At 49.5% G+C, this 27775-nt stretch overlaps 1 long non-coding RNA gene across 1 annotated transcript; it reads left to right on the plus strand.

Annotated features, from left to right (window-relative positions):
- Positions 1-4891: 4891 nt before the first annotated feature.
- Positions 4892-6304, plus strand: LOC131493597 (uncharacterized). Its single transcript, XR_009252774.1, has 2 exons — positions 4892-5649; positions 6073-6304. It is a non-coding gene; the product is annotated as an uncharacterized LOC131493597 (long non-coding RNA).
- Positions 6305-27775: the final 21471 nt, after the last annotated feature.

A 27775-nucleotide genomic window follows, 5' to 3' on the forward strand; every position in this document is an offset into this window, starting at 1 on the left:
TTCTCCACATCCCTGCCAACACTTGTTGTTTCTTTCTTTCTTTTTTTTTTTTTTAATGTGTATTTATTTTTGAGACAGGGAGAGACAGAGCACGAATGGGGGAGGGGCAGAGAGAGAGGGAGACACAGAATCCGAAACAGGCTCCAGGCTCCGAGCCGTCGGCACAGAGCCCGACGCGGGGCGCGAACCCACAGACTGCTAGATCGTGACCTGAGCCGAAGTCGGTCGCTCTACCGACTGAGCCACCCAGGCGCCCCGTTGTTTCTTGTCTTTTTGATTTTCACCATTCTGACGGGTGTGAGGTAGTTATCTCCTTGTGGTTTTGATTTGCTTTTCCCCGCTGATGAGTCTGTTAGCCATCCGGATGTCTTCTTGACAAAAATGCCTGTTCGTGACTTCTGCCCATTTTAATTGGATTATGGCATGTTGGGTGTGCCCTTGTAGAAGTTAAACGTGACGAATCTTAACTACGGAGAATGACGTGGCGTGAAAGGCATTTGAGGCCGAGGGAGAGATGGGCCTTGAGCAACCAGCGGCCAAATTGTTTTCAAGGAAAACCAGCAGTGGACTTTTGTTCTCTGCCCAACCGCCAGGGGAATGGGCTCAGGGGCTGGGGCCTCTGGATGTCAGTGCTGGCGTGGGACAATCCCGGGGTGGGATCGGCAGGGTACGGGGCCTCAGGGGAGCTGCTGCCCTCATGGTTGGGACCGTCTGACATTGCGGGACACTGGACCTCTCTGTGCCTCCCTGTGCCTCAGGAACACGGGACCGAGAATACTTCTCACGCACAGGCTGTGTGATCGGCACCCAGCGCAGAGCTCCACAGCGCTCGGCAGTGTCCCCGTGACCCTTAGTCCTAGTGACCACGTTACCCTCTACTGCCGCTTCAGAGACGCTCTGAATTGCAAGGTCCCGAGACATCATCCGGTTAAATGTCCTGTGAAAAAGCCAAGGCCTAGGCACAGGAGGGGGCTTGCCAAGGTCCGTGGAGGGGCAGGACGAGCCCCTGAGCCAGAGCCCTTTCTGGTGCCTCTGTCTGTGGGGTCCTGACCTGCCCTCACCCGGCATCGCGGGGTTTATAAGTGACGCACAGACATTGTTGATGTGGGCGATGGGGGGGTGGGGGTCATACGGGGGTCGGAGAAGGGAAAGGAGCGGTTTTCAGGCCGAAGAGGTCCACACTGGCTCCCCGCTGGTACATCTGAATGATTCTTGGTGGCTCTGCAGACAGGCCTGTGTCTCCGTGGCCCCAGAGGTGCCTGGCACCGAAGGCGGGACATCCTTGGAACCAGGGGACCGACACCATCCAAGCTATGCCCATCGTGGGGCAACGGAAGGGGCACAGGGGGCATGAAGACTGAAGGTTGACCCCAACTTATGAACGACACCGTAGCAACTCCCTTCACTAATACGGAGGGTTCATGCGCCCCAGGTGCCTCTCCCTGAGCCTGGGGCACAGTTCCAGGGGCTGGCAGATCGATGAACAGACCGGGTGTTTGCTCTGGCTGTGCCCCTCCCCCTGCCCCCTGCAGGCTGGCCGGGCCACTGTGGCCTGATACAAGGGTGGGTGCCAGGCTGAGGCCGTCTTGGGAGACAGGGTGGCTGCTGGGGGGAAAGAGGGCCGGTCGGAGCCAGCCAGACGGGAGGCTGGGGCCATGATGCAGGTGCAGAGGACGGCGGTCTGAACCCCTGTGGGAACAGAACCTATGGAAGCATTTGGAGGACAAGGACCCGGGTGTCTGCGGGGCTGGTGCTTCCTTTTTAGTGTCTTCCCGACTCCAGGCTCACGAAGGCCGGGCCACGGAACCCTGGCCCGAGTCAAACTCACCCCTCACTGTGGCCAATTAGTTTCGACTTGTCATAAATTTTTAACGGTTTGCTAATCGATAGGAACTGGGCAGCCGGTCCTGGTGTGTCTCAAAGTGAAGGGTAAGAGAACTGAAATGATGCCCGCCAGGTGAGTGCATTCAAGTGGGTCCATGCTGATCACTTGTTTTGAGTTCACTCCCTGAGTGCACGTCTTGTAAATCTCAAGTAAGGCTCTTGGGGTCTGCTCGTGGTTAGTGACCACAACTACAGGGCAGGGGTGTGGCTTGTGACACAAGAGAAGAAGGCGTGATTCCCGCCCTCAGGGCCGCAGGAAGGAGGGGCTGGCCTGGGAGAGGGGAGGGGGCACCTTACAGCCTCCCTTAACCCCGCCAGGTGATCTTGGTGACCCTGAGCAAGGTCAGGGGTCCCAGACTGCCACCTGCGAGCGGGGACTGTGGCCTCAGGAAATTACGAAACCTTCGTGAGTGGGAGTTTTCCGAGGATGGGGAACAACACCAAGGTCACACAGGGTTCTTCTTCCCTCCCGGGAAGTGGGTCTTGGGGCGGGGGCCAAACTTGGTGGATGTGCCAGAAGGAGGGAGGAGCGAGCAGAGAAGGAGCAGATCCCGAGGTCGGATCCTGCCCCCCAGCCCCCATGGGCAATGAGGGAGGACGCAGAGGGTGCAGGGATGGGTGGGGTGGGGGCTGCCCACGGAGAACACGATGCCTGGGCCTTGAAGTGTGAGCAGGAGTGCCCCAGGTGGACAGGCAGGGGAAGGGTGTTCTGGGGCACAGCATGAACAAAGGCTGGGGGCATCATCTGCATTTCCGTCTCCCGGCTGTAACCTGAGCATATCGGTCACAGCAGCAGAATGAGGGCTGGATCCCAGGGTGCCCGTGCTGGCATGTAGCCAATGCCTGGCACCCAGCGAGGGGGGTTGTGGGGGAAATTTAAAGGGTTTACAACCTGTTTGCAGGCTTTTAGAGCAACTCCCTGATGTTGGACAAGATACTCAACCTCTCCGTGCCTCAGTTTCCTCATCTGTGAAGGGGGTCGTGAGAGCCCCCCCTCCCCGGCTGGGGTGGGGATGAACCCGTGTCAAGCACTTCAGGTGATGCCTGGTGCCCACGCTGTCATGAGGGTGTTTGCTGGGACTGATGCTCCTTCCGGTCCCCATGCCCGGGGGCTTCCTCCTGTCCTGAGAACTTCTAGGCGGTGGGTGGTCAGGACCATCCCTCCCGTTGAAGAGGCTGAATCCAAGGAGGTGAAGTGGCTTCTTCAAGGTCATGTGGCTGAGCTGGTGCGTGAGATCTGGGATCTCAGACAGAAGTCTGACTTCAGAGCTCACCCGGTGCCCAGTGCTGTGTCTGACCCGTGGTGGGGCTGCCCTAGAGCACGGGCCTGAGTGGTCTAGGCCCGTGGGTCCACGGGAGACCCCAGATGCTGGGCAGAGAACAGCCCCACCTGCGTCCACATGGCCAAGGCTAACTGGGAGGGATGCCCTCCGTCCCGCCTCCTCCTACCTCGGCCTGAAGGCTTGGTTCACAAAGGCCCTTCTCGGTCCCTTCTGTCTCTGCTGGGCTCGCAGCGGCCCCATCATCAGCCCTGCCTTGCAGTGAGCGGGGGATTGGCACCCTGTGTTAAAATCCGTGTCTGGATGAGCCCCTGGCTGGAGGAATTAACTCATGTACACACAGAAAATCTCCGCAGACTTGTCTTCTAATATTTATTCCGGAAACTGGAACATGCAGATGAGGCCAGCGCCTGACTCTGGGGCTGCAGAAAAAAATTGGCATTCTCCACGCCGCAAAGAGCTGCACACAGCACGGGCGGAGGTGGGCAGGAAGAAGGAAAAACCGACTCTCAGCCAGTGGAAGACAGGCCTCTCTTCAGTGGCAAAGGCTCGTGAGAATCCCAACAACTTCGTTCTCCACAGTCCTAAAATCCTAGAGGCTCAGACCCCTCAAGCTTAGAATTGTCACTGCATAGAATCTTCAAACCATAACATTTCAAGTCAGAATCACAGGATTTTAGGGTTTAATCATTGTCTCGGCCAGGCCGCTGATCAGCGGTGGCTCCCAGGCTTTTGGTCCACCCCAGGGCCACCTCCTCAGGGAAGCCCTCCTTGACCCTCCATTAACTTAATGAGAAGACCTTTGAGTCTTGAGTGAGAAGAGGAGCGTGTCATTAAAAAAAAAAAAATTAGGTTTCCAACCAAACGGAACAGCAAGTGCAAAGGTCCTGGGGCAGGAATGCACCGGTTGTGTTTGAGCTGGTTTCTGAATGTGTGGTGCGACAGGAAGAGCAGTGACGCCAGAAATTGGAGGAGACCGTGAGTTGACCCTCTCCTCTGTTCTGGCCTCACTGTGCGCCTCGGGTGAGTCACCGCACCTCCCTGACCATCCATGTACCTTGTGGGACACAGGAAGTCACCCCTCTGCTCCTAAGACCCAGGGGGTGGGGCCTGATGAAGCCTGGAGATCCTTCCAAGACCAGGCATGTGTGAAATGCCCCAGATTCCTTGAAAAGGAGGATAGGACGAGGAGGAAGTGATGGTCTTTCTCGAGCTCTACAGAGCAGCACGGCGGCCCACGCTGAGATGCCGAGGAGGTTCCCTATTTGGAAGTAAACACAGGCTCCGTTTAAGGGTTCACGGCAGCGGGAGCGAGGGGGCCGGAGCACTTTGTTCCCGAGCGCGCTTATGTAAAAGCCGTCCCATTACCTATTCTCTGTAGCTTTTCGTTGCAAAACTCGAGAATTTCTAAACGCCCAGCTTGTGGTCCCGGGAAAGGAAGGCAGAGCCCAGGCTGGCCCTGCAGACTCCGCCCTTGGTGGTGGCCATGGTGGGAGTATTTGTGGGAAGCCCGAGCTGCCCCAAATACTGCTGTCTGAATTGGGTAGGTGGCTGGCCCTCTCTGGACATGTTTCCTCAGCAGTGCAAAGATGGGGTCGGATTTAGGTGGCCTCTGTCCTGGTCGGGCTCCTCCAAAACTGTTCTGGAAGCAAGGTGTTGAGTTGCCGCTGGTGTATTTGGGAGGGCACCCCAGGACGTGCAGCAAGGGGGCGGAGAGCGAGGGCCGGGGAGGGAGGAAGGTCACATAAAGGTGCGTCAAGCTGTGGGCGATGGGGGCCCATGACTATGGGGACCCTCAGAGGAACCGTGTGGTACATGCCTCTGCCCCCCACCTGCCCCTTATTGGTCAAGAGCCACCTCTGTGAGCCAGAAGCATCCCTGCCCTCCAGCTGGTCTGACTCCCGGGCTGAGCAAGCTCCCGTGGGTCAGAGAAAGCCAGAGCAACCCGGAGAAATGCGCTTCCTGCAGCGGGAGGTGGGGGTTCTCGGGAGCTGTCCGCTTCGGCCGGTGGTGAACTGAGCCACGGCTGCAAGGACTCTGGGATTGGACCTCAAGAGCCCCTCTCCATCCCCAAGCCCTCCGCTGCTCTAACATTCTGGATCCTCCCTTCTTTCCAGGCAGCTCAACTCGGGTTCCATAAGCATTTGCGTCTGTCGGGTTCATGGCTGCATCTCCAGAATCTGGAACAGTGCCTGTCAACACGTATTGCATGGAATAAACTGGCCGCCCGATGGGCATCTTTCTTGGTTGCGCGCGCCCGGTGCTCTGGGCCCCGAGCTAGCCCTGGGGATACAACGTTGAATCGGGCTTGGTCCCTGCCTTTAGGAGCTTGCTGCACGGAGGGAGCAATGCGATCGCCACCATTGATGAGACTCTGTTGTGCAGGCCAGCTTCGCGTCGGTCGCCTTATTTCAGCCTCCGATAGCCACGAAGGGCCCGTGCGGTCGTGCCTATCTCACGGGCGAGCAACTCAAAGCTCAGAGAGGTGAAACGACTTGCCTGTCTCACCACACACTCACCAGCATGTTATTGGGTTTTTGTTTGGGTGTTACTGATTGGATTAGCCAGAGAAGAAGCCAGGGGAGAGGGCAGCCCCCATGCAGGAAAGAGGAGCTGGTCCTGTTCCACGTGCTGTGTGCCGCGGTGTGTCCTTTCTCCTTCTCTGGGTCTCCAGTTACCCGCTTGCTGGAACAACTTCCCATCCGGTCCCCTTCCCTCCAGCCCATCCAGGGCCCGGCACAGGGCCCGACACGCTGCAGACGTGCCGCGAATATCTGTTGAAGTCCAAACTATGAAATGCTCTTTAAAAAGACGAGTTAGCTACGTCATTCTCGGGCTTATGTCTTTTGCTCAAGCTCTCCATCGCTTCCGTTTACCTGCCTTGTCTTCTTCACTCTGTTTCATGCAGGTACCACTGTGCTCGGGTGATCAAGGACCCAGACTCTGAAGCCTGGATGTGGCTCTGGGACTTCGTCCCAGTGTGACTTGTGGCATCTTACTCCACCTCTCTGTGCCTCGGTGTCTCGTTCTGTAAAATTGGAACAATAGTGACGGTTTCAGAGAGTTGTGCTGAGGAAGAAATAAGGGGATGGACATGGGGAGCGTTGAAAACCGCTCCAGGCACATATATATAGTCACTATGTAAATGCGTGCTATTACCATTTATTATTATGGTTATTATGGGTTATTATGATGCCACAGTGGGCTTCAGGTGCCCTGAATCCACTCAGGCCTGAACCTGGGGCAGCCCTTCTCCTCCTGGGGGGCCCCACAGCTCCAGACTCGTCTTCTTAGCATTTCAAGTTCACAACGAAGGGAGACATTCTCTATTGCCAGGAGTTCTGGAACATTCCTGGAGTTGGATTTCTCGGGACAGATTCGAGTCAGGAGAAACTTGTGAAGCCAGCAGTTTCTGTCTTAGGAAGAGGCCCTGGGAGGACTTGTCCCCCTCCCTGTCTGCCCCCCCCACCAGCCCCTTCCAGGGCCCCCCGCTGGCCCCTCACCCCTCCACCCTGGGCTGAGAGAGGGTGGCGGCCCCACCCCACTCCGGGCTGATGGGATTCTCCCTTCACTCCACTGTCCTTGTAGCCGTTCTTTCAATGCATCCGAGCCCGTGTGCGGCAGGGCCACGTTTGTTCCCTAGTGGGCACCTCAGACAAGGCTGGCCTTGGAGGACGCGGTACTCCATTGTCACTGACACCTGCTTCCCCAGACTTTCTCTAAAAGGGACAGTTGCCATTTCCATGCCGCCCTCAGAACGTGGGCAGAGTTTACATCTTACAGATACAGCGGTGCCAGCCAAGAAACTGGGAGGTTTCAGGCAGCATCAGAGCCGAGGGGACCCGCACTGGGGACAGGCAAGGGACAGCTCGTCTCTGAGTCTCAGGCTTCCTCATCTACCCCTCCCCCTGGTAGATGGAGCCCCTCCCCCCCGAGGCTGTTTTGAGGGTGGCGGGAGACAGAACGCGGAGGGCCACGGTGCCTGGCACGCTGATGATCACCGTCCGCAGCAGCAGCATCAGTTGCCCATGGGCTGTGGATTGCCCCTGTCCCTCATCCTCCGAAGCTCCCAGAACTACTGGCCTGTCCACCCCCAGGACCAGAGGCAGAATCGGGACTAATAAGGGGGAGCAAATGCATTGGACTGAAGCCCGTGTTCTCTGGCTGTGTCTGCACCCACTTCCCCACTGTTTGAAGGTTACCAGGAGTTCCAGAATATGCTCCTGAGCTCTGGCCACGGTCCAGTTACACGGTCCCCGACCAGGGAGGCCCCGTGTCTGGGGACAGAGAAACAGAAGGCAGGGGCCCATTCACCTGAGGGCCGGAGGCTCAGGACAGGACAGGACAGGACAGGACCTTTGCTCCTCAGAGTCTGGGGCCAGGTCCCTGTGGGTTCACGGGGTGAAGCTCCTTCCACTCCCGGGCCTCCTGGGCTGACACAGAGTCAGGGGCCTCCTGCCTCCCAGTCTGGCAGCCTTGTGTGCGGAGGGGTGATGATGCCCATTTACAGACCAGAACACTGCCCCCAAAGGGACCTGGGAAATGCCAGGGGCCTCTCAGACACGGCGTCAAACACGAGCCTGTCCCCATACGCCACAGACCCAAAGGAGTCAGGGGTCCTGGGGGGGGGGTGTCTCAGGCCACAGGGGAGGCTGGGAGAGGTCAGTAGGCTGAGATCAGGGAGGACACACCCAGGCTGCCAGCAGCCCTGGGGGTAGTGGGTGTGGCCAGGCCCACTTTGGGTGGGGCTACCATTGGTTGTGGGTGGGGCCATCCCAGCATGTGGGAGTGGCCAGCCTGAGCCCTTGAAATTAACCGTTGTCCAGACTGGAACTCGGGTCACAGCAGCTGGTCAGGTGAAAGTCTACCTGGGAAGACCCCTGATCACTGGGAAGCTGGTGGGGCATCTCTGTCGCCCGAGACCTAGCGCCCCCCGCCCCAGCCACGCAGCTTTCAGCACCTCATTACTGTGGCTTACATGTTCCTGTCTCCCTTTTTAGAGCGTGAACTCCGTGGCGACAAAGCAGGGACGTAATTGCCTCGGTCATGGCTATGTCGCAGGCATACAGTAGGCACTGGGTACCTTTTGCGACAATTGAGGGCAGGAATAGCTTAATTCAACTTTGGAGGGGATGATGAAGTAGGGGGCTTCTCAGGGCTTCCTGAGTCTGGGTCAGGGTCAGGAAACCTCAGGGAGGAGCGAGCTTGGGGACAGAAGTGGCTTTGAGGCCCTTGGGCCAGGTTGGCAGGCGTGAGGCGGCTGCGTCCTCCCCTCCTCCCTCTACCTTGAGAGCCTCTGGCTGTGGCCTCACCCCTTGCCTTTCACTTCCCCTCTGGGAAATGGGGCAGCTGTCCCTCCCCCCAGAGAAGCCAGGCACTGCCTGTGGGAGTGCAGGGGTGCTCCTCAGCCAGTCGTGCCTCCCCCCTTTATTTGGATATTGCTAAGGAAACTGACAAATCCATATCACCCTTAGGGAAGAAAAGGCAACAAAGACTCTGTGTGTGTGTGTGTGTTTCATTTGATAGTTGGGAAAACATAGTGCCAGGCCTATAAAAGGGCCACAGGAGGAAGCCGGTTTGGCATTTCTGCTGTGGCATTCCTGTCCCTGGGAACCCCTTCCCAGGCACTTCATCCTTCTGTCCCATCCCTGATCGCTCCCAGAGTCACCGCGACACCAGGCTGGGGCAGCTGGCGCAGGGGAGCCATCTGTGGCGGGGTCAGAGGTGATCCATCCAAGTCTCTGCAGGCAGGGCTTAGAGGGGGGTGGGGGGCACCAAGGAAGGAGCGGGGGTGGGGGTGGGGCAAGAGAGGCCTTGAGATGCCCAGGTGGAAACGGAATCCCTCGCGGGTGCTCCCCCTGGGCTCCTGCCACTCGTGTGCACGGCCAGCCAATTCTGTCTGCTCAGCCCTTCCCGTGATCAGCTTCGCAGGCACTCTGACAATTCACTGGGGAGTGGGGGCAGGTTCTAGACCCTCTGACTGTATTGTGGCCCTGTGCCGGTATGTTGAGAAAAATGTCCCGGGGTAGCGTGGGGCTTTAAAGCCATCTAGACGCTGAGGTGGGGCCCAGGCACCAGCGTTGTTGAAAAGCCCTGGAAGATTCTGATGTGGAGTCAGACCTGAGAACCACAGAACCACACCAACTGCCTCGGTATACAAATGGAGACAATGGGTCCGGGAGCCTGAGTTCCATGGTGCGTCTGGTCTCCGGGGTCCTTCCAGCTAAGAGTCTAGTAGGGGACTGTGTGATAGCCTGGTTTGGAGCCGGGCTCAAATCCTGAGTTTTCCTCTCATCAGCTGTGTGACCTTGGGCAAGTGCCTGCCCCTCTCTGAGCTCCTCCTTTGTGGAATGGGGAGGTTCACAGGACCTGCTGCACAGGTTGGGTGAGGATGAATTGGACTAATGAGTCCAAAGTGCTCAGCCCGGAGCTGGGCACACAGGGGGCGCCCGGGCACTAGGGGCCACTGTCACTGGGACTCTGGCCAAGTGCACTGGGCTGTGCCCGTGGCCCCACCCACACTGGGAGGCCGCGCTCTGAGCCTTTCCGGGACCACAGGGTCCTCCCTGCCCCCCTCCCCCCTCTCCCCTCCCCCCTCTGTCTTCTCCAGAGGCTCCGCCCGCTCCTCCCCACCCCTCCCTTTTCTTCTCCCGCTTAACAAACAGCTTCACTTAAAAAGCCATCTGGGAGGATGGATGGCACAGACACATTTTTGCGGAATAAGTTTTCAGGGAGAAACGCCAAGAAATTAAAGGGACAGCACTGTGAAAATCAAACACAAACGGAGACCAGATTTGAAAATTCCCTGAGCAGACAAAACCAGGTAGTTGGCAGAACAAGCGAGGTTAATTTGACCTGGGTCACGTTTTGTTTATGCCTCTGAAAATTCTAAGTGAAACTTAAATCGTCCCCCCAATTTTGATCAGAGGCAACCACTAGCCAATTCTTTTTCATTTACAAAAATTCTCATACTGTAAGCACTCACCATAAGGAATAAAAACTTGCTGCCTGCATGCTATATAAATATGCTGCTTTCTAACAATATACTCCCGAGCCTCGGTCCATGTTTTGGTTTGAGTACCCTTGTTTTGCAACCGGTCTTTTTGGTGTGTGCATAATGAACTTTTACTAATCACCACTTACGTGATGTTGGTTTTGCTTCTGTCTTTTTTTTTTTTAATGAACTTCTGATGGTTAACTGGGTCAGGCGTGGGATCCTGCAAAGATATCTCCTCGCTACCTGGAGGCTGGTGAGCAAAGCAGGTGCCAACGCCCACACAACTCCGCGCTCAGGGCTTTCTCGCTGGCCTGGGAGTTGTTGCTAAGTCTCTCTTGGGTCTGAGCTCTGCTCTCTCGGTGTCCTGAGCTCTCCAACTTCACTTGTTTTCCGTTTGTCCGTTGAAGCTTCTTGGTAAGGCACCCTTCTGTCGGGAAGGGGAAAAACCTGAGACTCGCTGGGTTTAAGGATGGGGTAGAATTACCGGGATCCCCATAGATTATTTGGTTTCGGGAATCTAAAGACAGAGGTGGGCTCCCTCCCCTGGTCTAAATCTTCCTTCTCTTCACTTAAAGACTCCTGCCTCTTATGTGTAGACCCAGTGTCCGAGGATCTGGTACCTTTCTGGAAGAATGGGTGAACTTCACAAAGGATAATTTGCAGTTGTAGTGGTCACTTTGGGGAACCTGCAGTTTAAAAAAGATAATCCATTGGTGCCTGGGTGGCTCAGTCGGTTAAGCGTCCAGCTTCGGCTCTGGTCATGATCTCACACTTTGTGGGTTCGAGCCCCGCGTCGGGCTCGGTGCTGACAGCTCAGAGCCTGGAGCCTGCTTCGGATTCTGTGTCCCCCTCGCTCTCTGCCCCTCTCCCACTCACGCTCTGTCTCTCTGTCTCTGTCTCTCTCTCTCAAAAATAAATAAACATTAAAAAAATTAAAGATAAAAAAAGAGTCTTAAAAAAAGGTAAAAATAATCCATTTTCAAGGGGTGCCCTTGAAAAAAGAAGAGCCCGAATCTCTTGAACACAGTGGAATGTATTCTTTGATTGGTTTCCAGAGGCCTCTGGAAGACAGAATGACTAAAAGAGCCTCTCTAAAGATTTATTACAATGGGCCAATGACAAACTTGAGACAAAAGCCCCGACTAAGAGTAAGGGCTTGACAGACCCTCCAGCTAGCCCCTCTGTGTTGTTATTTTCTGCCACCTGACTGTCCCGATTCCAACAATCCTTTTCATCTTCCCCCGCACCTCCCACCCCAACCTCCTAAGCTCCTGACACCCTTGAGAGCAAGACTTTCCCACGAATCGGGGCTTCCCAGCTACAGCAGAATTCAAACCCTGGTCTTGAGCTGAATGCCAAGTCATTACAAAGGATCTTCCAGATCCCCAAAAGGATCAAAATGAATTTATAAAAGAATTTCTGATGCGTAGAGCTTATGACTCTGGGCCCTCTGGTTTGTACCAATTTGTTCACGTGATGGTAATTCCAGGAGACACCCAAAGGTGGCTCCCCACAGCAGATTGAACAGACTCCTCTCAAGAGTTGGGGGACCCTACCAAGCAGGCTTCAAAGGATGGGATGAAAAGAGCAAGAAAAGTAGGTCAATCACTCCTTGAAGCTCTACCCGGGGTTTTTCCCGTGAGAATTAATTGGGCCATAATACAATCCTGTAAACAAAAAAGGGATGAATCAGTTGCAGACCTTCAAATTTGCTTAAAAGAAATATTTAGACAGCATTCTGGTCTCGGGAACTCTGAAGCTAATCTTGCCTTGTCTGCTCGTTTTATTAATGGGCTTTGCTCTGAGCTTGTGATTTATTAAAGAAGCATACATTAGAACAGAAGATCAGTCCCTTTCTGAGCTCCAGCATCTCGCTGAGAATTTCAAAAGAATTTCAGAACAGAAAAAGAGCCATCAAACAGATGAACTCACAGTCCTTAGGATTATAGCAACGACAGGGGCCTTGACCAAACTTTAGATCTAATTTCGCCCCTGTTGGTGAGGATGCTGGTCGATACTGTAAACAGAAAGGACATTGGCAAAGGGATGGTCTCCTCAAACACCCTAATTATCTAACAAGACGGAACCCTCAACCTCCAGGTCCCTGAGGTAATTAACAACACTGTCCAGTCAGCTACTCCTATAAATTATCAGAATGGAATGAAACTTGGCATAAATGGAGACATCTGCACTGGCTAATAGATACCAGAGCAGCTGTTGCCACTTTAATCCCTGCCGTGATACATCATGACCAAAAATGTTTTTGTGGTGAGAGCGTCCATCAAGTTCAAAGGGCTCCTTTATCAGAGCCCGTAACTGTTACCCTTGGCCCCTTCGCTGAAACCCATGCCGTTCTTTTACGTGACACTGTACCTGTTAATCTCCTGGGAAGACATTTACTTTCTAAATTAGAGGCCACAGTTGCCCGGACGGCTCAGTCGGTTAAGTGTCTGACTTTGGCTCAGGTCGTGATCTCATGGTGAGTTGGAACCATGCATTTGCACGGACAGCACGGAGCCTGCTTGGGATGTCTCTCCTTCTCTCTCTGCCCCTACCTCACTCACTCTCTCTCTCTTAAATAAATTGACTTTATTTTTATTTTTTTAAATATTTATTTATTTTTGAGACAGAGAGACACAGAGCGGAAGCAGGGGAGGGCCAGGGAGAGAGAGGGAGACACAGAATCCGAAGCAGGCTCCAGGCTCTGAGCTGTCAGCACAGAGCCCGACGTGGGACTCGAACCCACGAACCACGAGATCATGACTTGAGCCGAAGTCGGACGTTTAACCGACTGAGCCACCCAGGCGCCCCGAACTAAATAAACTTTAAAAAAATAGATTAGAGGGCAAATGAAACATTCCTCTGGAGAAATAACCTCAGAATTTCCAGATGCATAGATCCTGATGGGGCCCCATACTCTAAAGTGCTAATACAATATTCCAAAGCTTATTTTCAATAGGTCAAGGAGCCTTTCCGAGACCTTCCCCCCCGCGATGACCCCATGTTGAACCTGGAGACTGGGTGTTCCGGAAGAGACATCAGGGAGAAACAGCGCTTGAACCTGGATGGAAAAGACACCGCAGATGGGGAGCATCTAGTGGAGATTCCCAGGAGGCAGGCCAGCAGAGGGGCTGAGAACGTGGGACTATGGAGGTGGAGAGCTCCGGGCCGAGTCCTGAGCACATCCCGACCATGTCAATTGCAAGCTGTCCAACCTTTGGCAAAGACTCACACTCACCCGGCCTTGGTTTCTTCATCTGGAAAATCAGGCAAAGCAGTAGTTCCCACTATAGGGATTGCCACAGAGACCAAAGGACTGAGTACAGCGCCTGGAACAATTTGTGCATCATAAATAATGGAGATCGTCATTATTAGAAGCTTTCCACTCCCTCGAGCATGCTAAGATTCAAAACTGCTGTGGTTGTGGGGCTCCTGGGTGGCTCAGTTGGTTAAGCATCTGACCTCAGCTCAGGTCATGATCTCACGGCTCGTGGGTTTGCATCCCGTGTCAGGCTCTGTGCTGACGGCTCAGAGCCTGGAGCCTGCTTCGGATTCTGTGTCTCCCTCTCTCTCTGCCCCTGCCCCTCTCACGCTCCATCTCTCTGTCTCTCTCTCCAAATAAATAAATAAATAAACATTAAAAAATTAAAAACAAAACAAAACAAAGCTACTGTGATTTTAAAAACCCAAGCCTCTGAGATTCTGATTCCCAATCATCCCCAGATTAAAAGACCCCTTTAGATTCTAGGGCTTTAAGATACTATGATCTGTGACTTGCACTCCTGTCCAAGATGGACTCACAGGGAATGAATTGATCCTCCCACCTGAACAGCCAAGGAAAAAGCCAAGCAGATGGAACAGGGGTTTTTATGACACTGAACATCTGGTGGTGAAGGATGGCGGGCCCTGAGAAGAAGGGGGACAAACGGGGTGAGGCCGGTGGTGGCTGCAGGCTGACGGTCCCAGGAGAGTTTTCCATCAGACAGGAAGGGGGAACCCAGGTGGAGCCCGGCTGATCCTGAGCTGAGGAGGGGAACAGAGTCAGGCCAGGCCCGCCCCGGACTCACAAGGACAGAGAGCCGGAGAGGAGGGAGCTGTGCAGAGAGAGGGAACGTCCGTCAGAGCTGTGCGGTGGGGCGGGTCCTTCGAGTCTCCACTGAGTATGGATCAGGTGCGTGTGAGAAAACGCCAGGGAAGGAGTGATCTGATAGTCGCACTGTTAGCGTGAACAGTGGCCAGCACAGGCACAGGGCTGGGCACGATGCCTGTACCCACCAACCGGACTGAGAAGCCCCAGAGTTCATGGGGTACCAGTTAGCATACTCGCAGGGCCTTGCCTCGGTGGTGGGGACTGATGAGTCTTAGACCAACTGGTGCACTGGCTCTGCCTGACTCACATGTGTTAGGTTCCTGGGGCAGACAGAGCAAATTGCCACAACCCACACGGCTTACAACAATCTATTCCCTGTAGCTCAGGAGGCCAGAACTCTGAAATCATCGTGTCTGCAGATCTGGTCTCTTCTGGAGGCTGTGAGGGAGAATGTGAGTGCCTCTCCTGGGTCCTGGTGGCTGCGGGCAATCCCTCTGACTCCTTGGCTTGTAGATGCGTTAGTCCCATCTCCGCCTCCACCCTCACATGACGCTCTCCTCTGTGTGTCTTCATAGAGCCGTAGAAGGACACCAGTCACTGGATTGAGGGCCCCCCTTAATCTGGCATGAGCTCACCTTAATTACATCCGTAGACACCCTGTGTCCAAATGAGGCTGCTTTCCGGTTTCTGGTGTGCACAAATTTTGGGGTTACACTAGCAGCTTACGACAACAAGCCAAAAGCGACACCCAGAAAGATACAATTGTTTCCAATTAATTGAACTATATATCCCAGAGCAAAGCTCGAGAATATTTATAGGATTACAAGGACATCCAATATGCAGCAGGGTAGAATTCACAATGTCTGGCCCGCAAACAAAGATGACCAGGCATAAAATGAGCAAAGAAGACACAACGCATAATGAGGAGAATAATCAACCAATTGAAACCGATCTAGAACTGACATCAATATTCAAACTGGAAAACAACTACATTAAAGTGGCCATTAAATTGCCCGTCAGGTGTTCAAAAAGTTGCACAGAGGCGCAGAATACATAAGTACATAAACATCCCAAATCGAATTCCTGTGATAGAAAATCCAACGTCTATAGTATAAAAAACACTGGATAAAATTAACAGCAGGCTAGACATTACAGAAGAAAAACATTAGCGAATGTGAATACAAACTATCCCAAATGAAACACACAGAGAAAAAAGAATTGAAAAAGAATGAAGATTGTTGACGATAGGGGGCAACTTCAAGAGACCTAGCATACATACGATTGGAGTTCCCAAAGGAGAGAAAAGGGTAGAGAAATATTGTTTAAAGCAATTACAGTTAAATGTCCCCCCCCCCCCCACTTTATGAAAACCACAAACCCACAGATCCAGGTGCAAAAAATGTGAAGGATACCACCCCAAGACACAGCATAATCCGGTGAGAATGAGGACATCACGAAAACAGCCAGAGAATGAAGACATGATACAGACAGAGGAAAATAAAAAGATTATGGTGACAGCTGATTTCTATTCTACATAAACCATGCAGATTTGAGAACCGTGGTGCAACATCTTTAACATACCAAAAGAAAAACTGTCAGCATAGGTTTCTTTACCTAGCAAAAATATCTTCCTAAGAAAATGAAGGCAAAATAAAATGTTTTCAGACATACAAAAGCTGACAGAATTCATCACATCACACTGCAAAAAATGACATATAAAGTCCTGCAGGAAGAAGGGACATGAAATCATATGAAAATATATATCCACCCCCGGAAATAAGGAGCATGGACGTGTTAACTACACAGGTAAATATAGGATATTTTTTCTTTATTTTTCTAATGTTTATTATTTATTTTCAGAGAGAGAGAGAGAGAGAGAGAGAGAGAGAGAGAGGAAGGCAGAGGAAGAGAATCCCAAGCAGGGTCTGCTAACAGCGTGGAACCTGCCTCGGGGCTCGATCTCACCACCTGTGAGATCGTGACCTGAGCTGAAATCAAGAATCAGATGCTCAACTCACTGAGCCACCAAGGTGCCCCAGGATATTTTTTTCATATTATTGAAATCTTTTAAAAAGAAAATTCACTGTTTATGTAATTTTAACAATATGGTTCTATTGTCACGAGGTATGTGGATTTATAACATGTGAATTAGTAAAACACATGACAATAGGATTCAGGGCTGGGAGGGGAGGAATGGAAGGGTATTGCTGTAAGGTTCTTATATTCTATGTGAAATAGTGTAATTTCGCTTGAAGATATGTCTGGAAGATAAAGGTATATCATATAAACCCCAAGGCAGCCAAAAATAAAATGAAAAGTTATAGATAATAAGCCAAAAGAGGAGATAAAATGGAATAATGAAAACTTCAAAAGAAGGCAGAAAGAGAAAGAAGAAAAGGAAATGGACAAAGAAGATGGGACAAAAGGACAATGGAAAAATGACTGACTTCTGCATAACCATAGCAGTGGTCCTATTAAATATAAGTGGTCTGAACCCCACCAAATAAAAGGCAAGGATTGTCAGACCAGAATTTTAAAAATCTTGAAATAGATTACATGCTTCCTCCAGCAAACATACTTTAAATATAAAGACATTAGTAGGTTAAGAAAGGATAGAAAATATATCACGCAAACATTAATTAAAAGGAAACTGGAGGGTTTATGTTAATACAAGACAATGTAAATTTCAGAGCAAGTAGTGTTAGCAAAGATAAAGAAAGGTATTTCATAATGAAAAAGGGTTCAATTCCTCCAGAGGACCGAATAATCCTATATGTTTAAACACCTACTAAAAAATCTTAAAAATACACGAAGCGGAAAACTGAAAGAGCCTCAAAGAGAAATAGATGATAAACCACAGTCAGATATTTAATATCCTCTCTTGATAACTGATGGAACAGGCGGACTGATAGTCAGTGAGGATATTTAAACTGTGAACAGCACCATCAACCCACTTTACCTAAATGACAGTTATAGAATACTCCACTCAAAAACAGCAGAATACACATTCTTTTTATGTCTTATGTGGAACATTTATAAAGGTAGAGCATATTCTGGGCCATAAAACAAGTCTCAAAAATTTGAATGCATTGAAGCCATAAACTGTACATATTGTGTCCACAGTGAAATTTAATGAGAGGTCACAAGTGAATGACTTTAGTTTCCACCTTAAAAAAAGTAGGAAAAGGAGGGGCGCCTGGGTGGCTCAGTTGGTTAAACTTCTGACTTCGGCTCAGGTCATGATCTCACAGTCTGTGAGTTCGAGCCCCACGTCGGGCTCTGTGCTGACAGCTCAGAGCCTGGAGCCTACTTTGGATTCTGTGTCTCCCTCTCTCTGCCCCTTCCCCATTCATGCTCTGTCTCTCTTTCAAAAATAAATAAACACTTAAAAAAAAACTGAGAAAAAGAGAAGTTTTAAACCTAAAACAAGAAGAGGAAAAAAAAGAAAATCACGTTGGAAATCAGCAAAACAGAATGGAGAAAGAGATAGAAATTCAATGAAACCAGAAGCTCACATTTGGGGAAAATTAATAAAACTGATGACCAGCTAGCTCAACCAATCAGAAGAAAAACAAATTGCCAGTGTCGAGAACAAGGCAGGTGGTATCACTACAGTTTCTATAAGCATTAAAGTGTTATTAAAGGTATATCATGTGTAGCTTTATGTCAATAAATTTAGTAACTTGGATGAAGCAGACAAGTAATTTAATATATGTATGTATATATATATGTGTATATATATATATATATATATATACACATATATATATACACACACATATATATATATACCAAAATGGACTCAAGAAAAAAAATCACCTTAATAGCCCTTTATCAATTAAAGAAATAAATTTAGTAGTGAAACCTTCCAACAAAGAAATTTCCAAGCCCAAAAGGTCTTCATTGGAGAATTCTACACAGTGTTTAAGAATGAAATTATACCACTTCTGCACAAAATCTTTCAGAGAATTGAAGAGGAGAAAATGCTTTCCAACTCATCCTATGAAGCCAGGGTTATCCTGATACCCAAACCAGACCAACACGTTACAAGAAAAAGATAAAACAAACAAACTACAGGTCATTATCTCTCATGAACACAGATGCAAAAATTCTACATGAAATTTTAACAATTGAAGCCATATATAAATATAAACCCAATATAAACAAGGAAAATATATCATGACCAAGGAGGGTGTTACCCCAGGAATGTAAGATGCCTTTAACATTTGAAAATAAATGAATGTAATTCACCATGTTAATTTAAAAAAAGAAAAATTATATAAACATAAAAAAATGTGATAGAATCCAACATCCATCCTTCATTAAAAATTTTAGCCAAGTAGGAATAATGGGCATGTCCTCAACCTAATAAAGGACATTTATGAAAAAAAACCTACACCCAGCATGAAGCATAATGATAAAAACCAGAATTCTTTCTACTTAAGATCAGGAAAAGGACAAAAATATCTGACCTCACTGCTTCTATTCAACATTATACTGGAGGTTCTGGATGGTGCAGTCAGGCATAGGAAATTAATAAAAGTCTAGAAGGCATCTGCATCGGAAAGGAAGATGTAAAACTCTTTATCCTCAGATGACATGATGGTTTAAGTAGAAAATGGAATGGGATCTACAGGAAAAAAAAAGCAGACAACAGGAATAAATGAGTTTGGCAAGATTATAGGCTGCAAAAGACCAATATACAAAAATCAGTTTTATGACTATATGCCCAAGACGAATGATTGGAGATTGAAATCAAATACCATTTCCAATTGTGCCCAATGTTAAGAAATTGTTTGGGGTAAATCTGACAAAACACATGTAAGTCTTATACCCTGAAAACACAGAACATTGCTGACAGAAGTTAAAGATGATGACTTACATAAATGCAATCATGGGTTGGAAGACTGTCATTAGGATGTCTATTGTCCCCAGCTGATCTGTAGATTCAATGCAATTTCAACCAACATCGCAGGAGGACTTCTGGTAGAAATTGACAAACTGATTCTAAAATTCATGTGGAAATGCAAAAGAGCTACAATGTCAAGTACAACTTTGAAAAAAAAAGATCAAAGTTGAAGGGCCAGCATTGCCTCATTTCATTACTTTTAAGCTCTAATAATTTTTTTTTTTACATTTATTTTTTTGAGAGACATAGAGAGAGCACAAGTTGGGGAGGGACAGAGAGAGAGGGAGACACAGAATCTGAAGCAGGCTCCAGGCTCCGAGCTGTCAGCACAGAGCCCGATGCGGCGCTCGAACTCACGAACTGTGAGATCATGACCTGAGCTAAAGTCGGACGCTCAACCGACTGAGCCACCCAGGCGCCCCAAAGCTATAATAATTTTTAAAAATGTGGTACGGGGATCTAAGTAGATGCATAGATTAATGGAAAAAATAGAGATTCCAGAAATAGACCTTCATGTTTAGGGACAACTGATTTTTTATGAGGGTTCAAGGTAATTCAGTGGAGAAAGGATAGTTTTCAACAAATGGTGCTGGAACCCTTGGATATGCATGTGAACAAACAAACAAACAAGTAACAACAACAGACTTTGATCCTTACTTTCCCCCTGTGCAAAAACTAACTCAGTATGGACCATAGACGTAAAACTATAAACTTTCTAAAAGAAAACACGGAAAAGCAACCTTTGTGGCCTTGGTTGTGGTAAAAATTTCCTAGATATGACACCAAATGCATAAGGAAAAAATTAGTATGTTGGATTACATCAGAATTACAACTTTTCTTCTTTGAAACACACTGTTAGATGCATGAAAATAGAAGCCTCAGTTGCAAGAAAACACTCACAAACTATCTACATTATAAAAGACTTTTATATAGACCATAAAAAGAACTACCAGTACTCAACAGTGAGTAAATGAATAACTCAGTTAAAAAATGGGCAAAAGATTTGAATGGATGTTTCATTAAGTAAGACATACGGATACCGAATAAACAATTGAAATGATGTTCAGCATCATTAGCCATCAGGGAAACGCAAATGGAAACCACAATCTGCTACCACTCCATACCCATTAAAATGGCCAAAATGAAAAAGACTGATGATACCAAGTGTTGATGAAGAGGGAAACTCCTGGAACTCTCATCCATTGCTGTTAAGAATGTGAAATGAGGGGTGCCTGGTGGTTCAGTTGGTTGGGCATCTGACTTCGGCTCAGGTCATGTTCTCACGGTTCGTGTTCGAGCCCTGCATCAGGCTCTGTGCTGATGGCTCAGAGCCTGGAGCCTGCTTGGGATCTGTATCTCCCTCTCTCTTTGCCCCTCCCCTGCTCATGCTCTGTCTCACTCTCTCTCTCAAAAATAAATAAACATTAAACAAAATTTTTAAAGGAATGTGAAATGATTGGAGAAGTTTGGTGGTATATGAAAAGTTAAACACACACATACCTGCCATAAATCCATCCATTCCAGTACCACATATTTACCCCAGAGAAAAGAAAGCATAGGTCTGTAATGCACACAAATATCCATAACACCTTTTCAAAAATGGCTCAAACAACTAGAAACAATTCAAATATCCAATATTTGTGGAGTGGATGAACAAAATGTGGTTTATCTATCTATGCAATTGAACAGTACTTAACGGTAAGAAAGGAATAAACTGTTACTCACAGTGGCGTGGATTAATCTCAAATAATTATTCTGAGTGAAAAAAGCCAGACCCCCCCCCCCACCCATAAAAAGGACGTGCTATATGATTACATTGTATAAAACTCCAGAAAATAAAAACTTATCTAGAGCAACAGAAGGCAGAATAATGATTGCCAGGGACAGGATGAGTTTGGCGATGGGAGGAAGGGGTACAGGAAAACTTCGGAGGTGATGGGTAATATTTTGAGTGTGGTGATGTTTTCCATATTTGATAACATGTCAAAACTTATCAAATGGTGTGCTGTGCAACATTGATAGTATCAATCACACTTCACCAAAGCCATTAAAAGGGATATGAGTTTGACTGGACGGCCACACGGGCAAGAATGAAAATTGACCACCATCTTACAGCATACATAGAAATTAATTCAAAAACGAATTCAAGTCTTGAATTGAAGACCTGAAACCATAAAACTCCTAGAAGAAAACACAGGTGGTAAGCTCTCTGGCATCAGTCATGGTGATGATTTTTTGGATTTGACTCCAAAAGCAAAGACAACAAAGGCAAAAGTAAGTGGAACATGACGTCAAACTAAAAAGCTTCTGCACAGCGGAGGAAACCATCAACAAAATGAAAAGGCAACCTATGTAATGAAAGGAAATATTTGCAAATCATGTGTCTGATGAGGGGTTAATATTCAAAGGATCGAAAGATCTCATACAATTTGATAGCAGGAGAACAAACCATTCAATAAAAAAAAAATGGGCAGAGGACCTAAATAGACGTTTTTTTCCAAAGAAGACATACAGGTGGCCAAAAGGTACGTGAAAAGATGCTTAACATCACTCATCACCAGGGAAACGTGAATCGAAACCACAGTGAGATATCACCTCACACCTGTCGGAATGCCTAGTGTCAAAAAGATAAGACACACGTGTTGGTAAGGATGTGAAGAAAAGAGAGCTCATGTGCACAGTTGCTGGGAATGCAAACTGGTACAGCTACTATGGAAAACAGTATGGCGGTTCCTCAAATAGAACTTCACCCCCATGTTCACTGTAGCATTATTTACAATAGCCAAAATATGGAAACAACTTTTAAGCCTACACCGGTGGATAAATTGGTAAAGAAAATTAAATTAATCACATATGTAATATGATATATATATACTACAATACTAATATAAAATATAATTTTATATATAATAAAATGAATACCATATGTAATCGAATACTGTATAATGGAATATTATTCAACCATCAAAAGGGAAGGAGATCTCACCCTTTGCAGCAACATGGATGGATCTTGGTGGCATTATGCTAAATGAAATAAGTCAGACAGAGAAAGACTGCCTGCTCTCTTATATGTGAGATCTAAAAACACAAAAACCAAAAACAAAACCACGAGCTCGTAGATATAAAGAACAGATTGGTGGTTGCCGGAGGTAACCCAGAGGGGGTGGGGGTGGGGGTTGAGCAAAATGGGTGAAGGGAGTCAAGAGATACCAACTTCCATTTATAAAATAAATAGGTCCTGGGGATGTAATGCACTGGACGGAGGTATCGTCAATAATACTGTCATTGTTGCACGTTTGGAAGTGGCTGAGAGAATAGATTTTAAAAGTTCTCATCACAAGAAGAATTCTATAACTGGGTACAGTGAGGGATGCTAGCTAGATTTATGGTGGTGATCATCGTGCAATAGATGCACGTATTAATTGACGTCGTGCCCTTGAAATTAATATAATGGTGTTTGTTAGTGCTTCGATTTTTTTTTTCAACGTTTTTTATTTTTTTTATTTTTTTTAATTTATTTTTGGGACAGAGAATGAACGGGGGAGGGGCAGAGAGAGAGAGAGACACAGAATCGGAAACAGGCTCCAGGCTCCGAGCCATCAGCCCAGAGCCTGACGCGGGGCTCGAACTCACAGACCGCGAGATCGTGACCTGGCTGAAGTCGGACGCTTAACCGACTGCGCCACCCAGGCGCCCCAGTGCTTCGATTTTTTTAAAAAAAGATACCAAATTCTGTCTACAGCTTATTAGTAATGTGAGGCCGGGTGCTTCAAATAATATACTATGAACCCCACCCTCACCCCTCTCTCCCAGACGTGGTTTTAGCCAGCTGTCTGACAGACCTGGAGTATTGGTATCTGTCCTTCTGCCCTGTCGATATGTTCTGTCTTTGCTCTCACCAGCCTTACTGTTCCTCTGGGGTCTCATTTTCCTTAATCCAGGCCAATTTACTGCACCCTACCCTCAGACACATCAGGCCCCTCGGTGTTTCTGAATTGTGCCCCGTACTGCCTTGACTTCTTCTTGTCCTGTCTCCGCATGGAACCCCATCTCTGCCCATTGAAATCCTAGCTCATGATTAAGGGCAAGATCAAAGGTAGGACTTCCACGAAACTTCTTTGACTCCTGAATGAAACGAACATCCTTCACCTCTGTGTTTCCAGTGTGCTTTTTCAAACCATTACTATGGCAACTGTCACAGCCTGACTCATTGTTATTGTTAAGGAGAGGACTTCTGACTTTCACCCCATGGCAGACTCATGTCTGGTGTCCTTCTGAGACCCCTGTGCACTCCCCGAGGAAGGAAACTGTGTAGATCTGACTGCTCAGAGGCGGGACGCTGGTCGGCCCCGCTCACTAGCGCGGCAGGGTCAGCGCCCCGAGGGTGATGGCTCTGGACCTGCTCCCTCCTTCCCCTTCCTCTTCCCCTGCCCGTGGCCAGGAGGCCAGTCAGCTCTGTGGACCCAACCTTGTTCCTTTCAACAGAGCAGAAGTAAAGAAAGAACACAGAGTGCCAATTACTTTTATTTGTTGGGGGAGGATGGTTTTTATTTTGCTTTTGTATTAACTCACCGCGAGCAGTCAGAACTGGTAATTACAGTTCCCATCTCTGGTTTTTGCATCCTTGCCTCTGGCCTTGACCAGAGGAACCATCTCCTATCCAAGCAGTATCGGAACCGAAATACTCTCAGGAGAGTAGGCTCATGTTGGGGTGTAGAGTTTAATTATCCACACTGTTAAGAAGATTAGGGAGGCTGATCTCAGGGCGGGGCTGTGGTCTTCTGTTGACATGCCAGGGAGCCCGAGCCTTACCTGCCACACCCTTGTCCGCACCTACTATATCTTGCCCACTCCCGTCTCTGCCCCCAGACTTTCCCTGGAAGGAACAACAGCGGCTGATCCCCAGAGATGTAATTAGCCAACCCCCGAGTCCTCCTCAAGGGAATTCAGAAAAGCCAGAGGCTTCCTGGGTTCTCTCCTGCAGAGCAGGTGATATGGCAGGAATACAGATTGTAGGGGACAGCTCACAACATCTGTGGATTGTCAGCCTCCTCTGCTTTCCCAGTGGGAACAAGACATGTCCCCCACCAGTGTTCTTCCCCCCGTTAAATCTGTTCAATTCAACCAGTGTTCGCTATTTTCGTTACCATCGTCATCACTGTCACCACCATCATCGCCCTCGTTGCCCTGTTCTCATCCACTTTTGGGCTTCCTCCCACTTTCAAATTTTAGAATTTTAGAAACAGATCTGTGCTCTCTCCCCTCACAGTTCATGGGTTTTCAGTATTTGTATCCCCTCCTAGCTCTCAGCCTGGATTTTTGACTAAATAGAAAGAGTGATGGGACTGAGGTTCATCCCACAAATCCTGGGGCCAGTACAGGGTGGAACAATGGACCATGAGGGCATCTCTGGCAAAAAGGGGGAAAGAATGAGGAAATCCTGGCCCCCGGGACCTGACTTTGGTTACAGTCTGCTTGGGCTGCCACAAGAAAATACCACAGGTGAGGAGGCTTAAACAACAGACATTTATTTTCCTCAGTTCTGGAGGCTGGAAATTCAAGATCAAAGTGTTGGCAGGTTTGGTTTCTCCTGAGGCCTCTCTCCTTGGGTTGCAGGTGGCCATCTTGCTGTGTCCTCACATGGCCTTTTCTCTGTGTGCACACCCCTGGTATCGCTTCCTCTTCTTATAAGGACACCAGTTGTATTGGCCCCACCCTTATGGCCTCATTTAACCTTAATTACCTCTTTAAAGGTCTTACCTCCGAAAACGGTCACATAGGGGATTAGAGCTTCAATCTAAGAATTGGGGGGGGGGCACAATTCACTCCATGCCAGTCTCCATCATCTTTACCACCACTACTCTCATCTCTATCATCATCATCATCATCATCATCTCCACCTCCACCATCATCCTTACCATCGTCTCTATCATCATCTCCACCATCCTCTCCACCATCATTTCCATCATCATCTCCATCATCATCTCCACCATCCTCTCCACCACCATCCCTACCATCAACTCCACCATCATCTCCACCAGCATCCCTACCATCATCTCCATCATCATCTCCACCATCCTCTCCACCATCATCCCTACCATCAACTCCACCATCATCTCCACCAGCATCCCTACCATCATCACCATCATCCTCTCCACCATCATTTCCACCATCATGTCCATCATCATCTCCACCATCCTCTCCACCATCCTCTACACCATCATCCCTACCATCAACTCCACAATCATCTCCACCAGCATCCCTACCATCATCTCCATCATCCTCTCCACCATCATTTCCACCATCATGTCCATCATCATCTCCACCATCCTCTCCACCATCATTTCCATCATCATCTCCATCATCATCTCCACCATCCTCTCCACCATCATCCCTACCATCAACTCCACCATCATCTCCACCAGCATCCCTACCATCACCTCCATCATCCTCTCCACCATCATCTCCACCATCCTCTCCACCATCATCTTCACTGTCATCTCCACCAAAATCTCCATCATCTCCACCATCATCCCCACCATCATCTCTAGTATTCTTACCAGTATCCTGATCACCATCATCACCATGTTCACCATCCCCACTCTCATCATCACCACCATCACTGCCATCAACTCTGTCATTATTGTCAAGGTCACCTTCATCCTCACCACCATAACTATCACCGTCACCTCCATCATTACCATCACCACCTCCGTTATCTAACTCATGTTAAACACCCGCTTCATGCTGAGCACAGAGCTCTACATGGTCATCTCTCATTTCATCCTTTTGACAACTGATGAGGCAGGAACAGCTGTTGTCCTCATTTTCATACGTGGAAACTGAGGCACAGAGAGGACAAGTCACCTTCCCAGGGTTATGTGTTGAATAAGAAGGGGAGATGGACTTCACACTTACCTTCTTAACCACTATACTGTCTCCAGGGTGAGAAAGTTCTTCTCTGCGTCTAACTGCTCACTCTCCTGCTGCAGCCACAGTCCAGTTCCCCCTTCTGACTTCACAGGAGTCCGTGGGCAGAATCCAGCCAAGGATTCCAGGGCTCCCCTTGGTGAAACTTCCCCTCATCTCTTCTCCTCTAACACTCTTTCCTAGGGGACTCGTCCACTCTCGAGATTTCAATTATCACTTTCCTGTTGCTGATTCCCAGACTTCACACCCAAGACTCTGCCTGCTGCCAGGCCTTCCAACAATGGTCATGTGAACGCCTGCCCTGAGCTCCGGTGTTTTGCCGGTTTGTCACTGATGCTTCCGGCAGCCCTGCAAGGTGGGCCTGACCCCCACCCCACCCCCCACTTACAGATGGGAAGCTGGGGCCCAGCGAGGAGGACTAGAGCCCAGTCAGGGCCACTGGCATCTGGGCTCAGAGCCTGTGCCCTCCCTGCATCTGCCGTCATCCTACCCGCTGCCTCTGGGCTCTGTCCCCCGGATCACTAATGTCACTGAGCACTGGCTCCAGGCACCTGGAAGGGCACGCGGTGGGCTAACTCCCTCAGTCCCCACTCACCTTCTGGGCAGGGCCATCAGGGTCTATGGATGAGGTGTCACCCAGCACTGACCAACAGATGTCACCTCAACTGCTGACTCTGGCACCTGTGCTCCTGACCCTGAGCTTCAATGATGCACCTGCTGTGTCCTCTTCTCAGAGTGGCCTCCACCTGCCCCACGGTGTTTCCATCAGGGAAAGTACGCTCTTGGTTCAAGGGCCACACCAAGTGTCACCTGCTCTGGGAAGCCTTCCCTGATCTCTGCTCCCAGAGCCCCATCCCGGGGCAGAGTCCCTCTGTGACAGCATCAGTCTCCCCCTTGCTTAGGGTGCATCCATGTGTCCTTCTCCCCCTCTAGACCGTGGTCGCCAGGGAGTGGTTCATGGTGACATCAGTCAGCCCCGATGGGGGAATCTCCTTGTGTAATAGACACTGCACTGTCCCAGGGAGGGGCTGGTTGGGGGTCTGTGGAAAGTGGGGAGAGTAAACACTGAGCTGCCTCCACCTGGGTTATGGCAGGGGCTGGGGGATGTAAGTGATCTCCTGAGATCTCTTCCAACATGGGGTTTACGATTCTGTTATTTCTGCCAAGTGCCCGTTCGAGATGTGTGGGGAATATGGTTGGGGGTGGGTGGGGAGAGGAAGGTTGGTGGTCGGTGGGGAGGAGCGGTGGCTGCAAAGGTGGCGGGGCTGATCTGGGAGGACCACTGATGTCAGGCTGCAGCCGCCAAGCCAGGCCGGGCTATTCTGAAACCAGGGCAGGCAGACGGCCACCCACCCGTCTGCACCAGGGAGGCTGGGGATGAGCGGGGTGCCTCTGTGCCCTGCAGGCCTGCCCAGAGCTCAGGCCTCACAGCTGGGGGGAGGGCTGCTCTTGGGAACAGCTGGCGGGACCTGGCGGGGAGGCCCCAAGTAGAATCAGGCCTCAAGACTCAGACCCCGACCCTGACCTGCCGTCTGCGGAGCCCTTTGCCATGTCCCCTTCAGCACTTGCCACACAGCACGGTCATAGGGGAGGGTACCGGGCCCACGAAGTCATGCCAGAGATGTCCGGAAGGCCATGCATCAGGAGGGGTGAGCAGGACAGCGCTGGCCCGGAGGAGTGGCCTT

The sequence above is a fragment of the Neofelis nebulosa genome, chromosome 2 (assembly GCF_028018385.1).
Source record: "Neofelis nebulosa isolate mNeoNeb1 chromosome 2, mNeoNeb1.pri, whole genome shotgun sequence".
In the NCBI taxonomy this organism is placed as follows: Eukaryota; Metazoa; Chordata; class Mammalia; order Carnivora; family Felidae; genus Neofelis; species Neofelis nebulosa.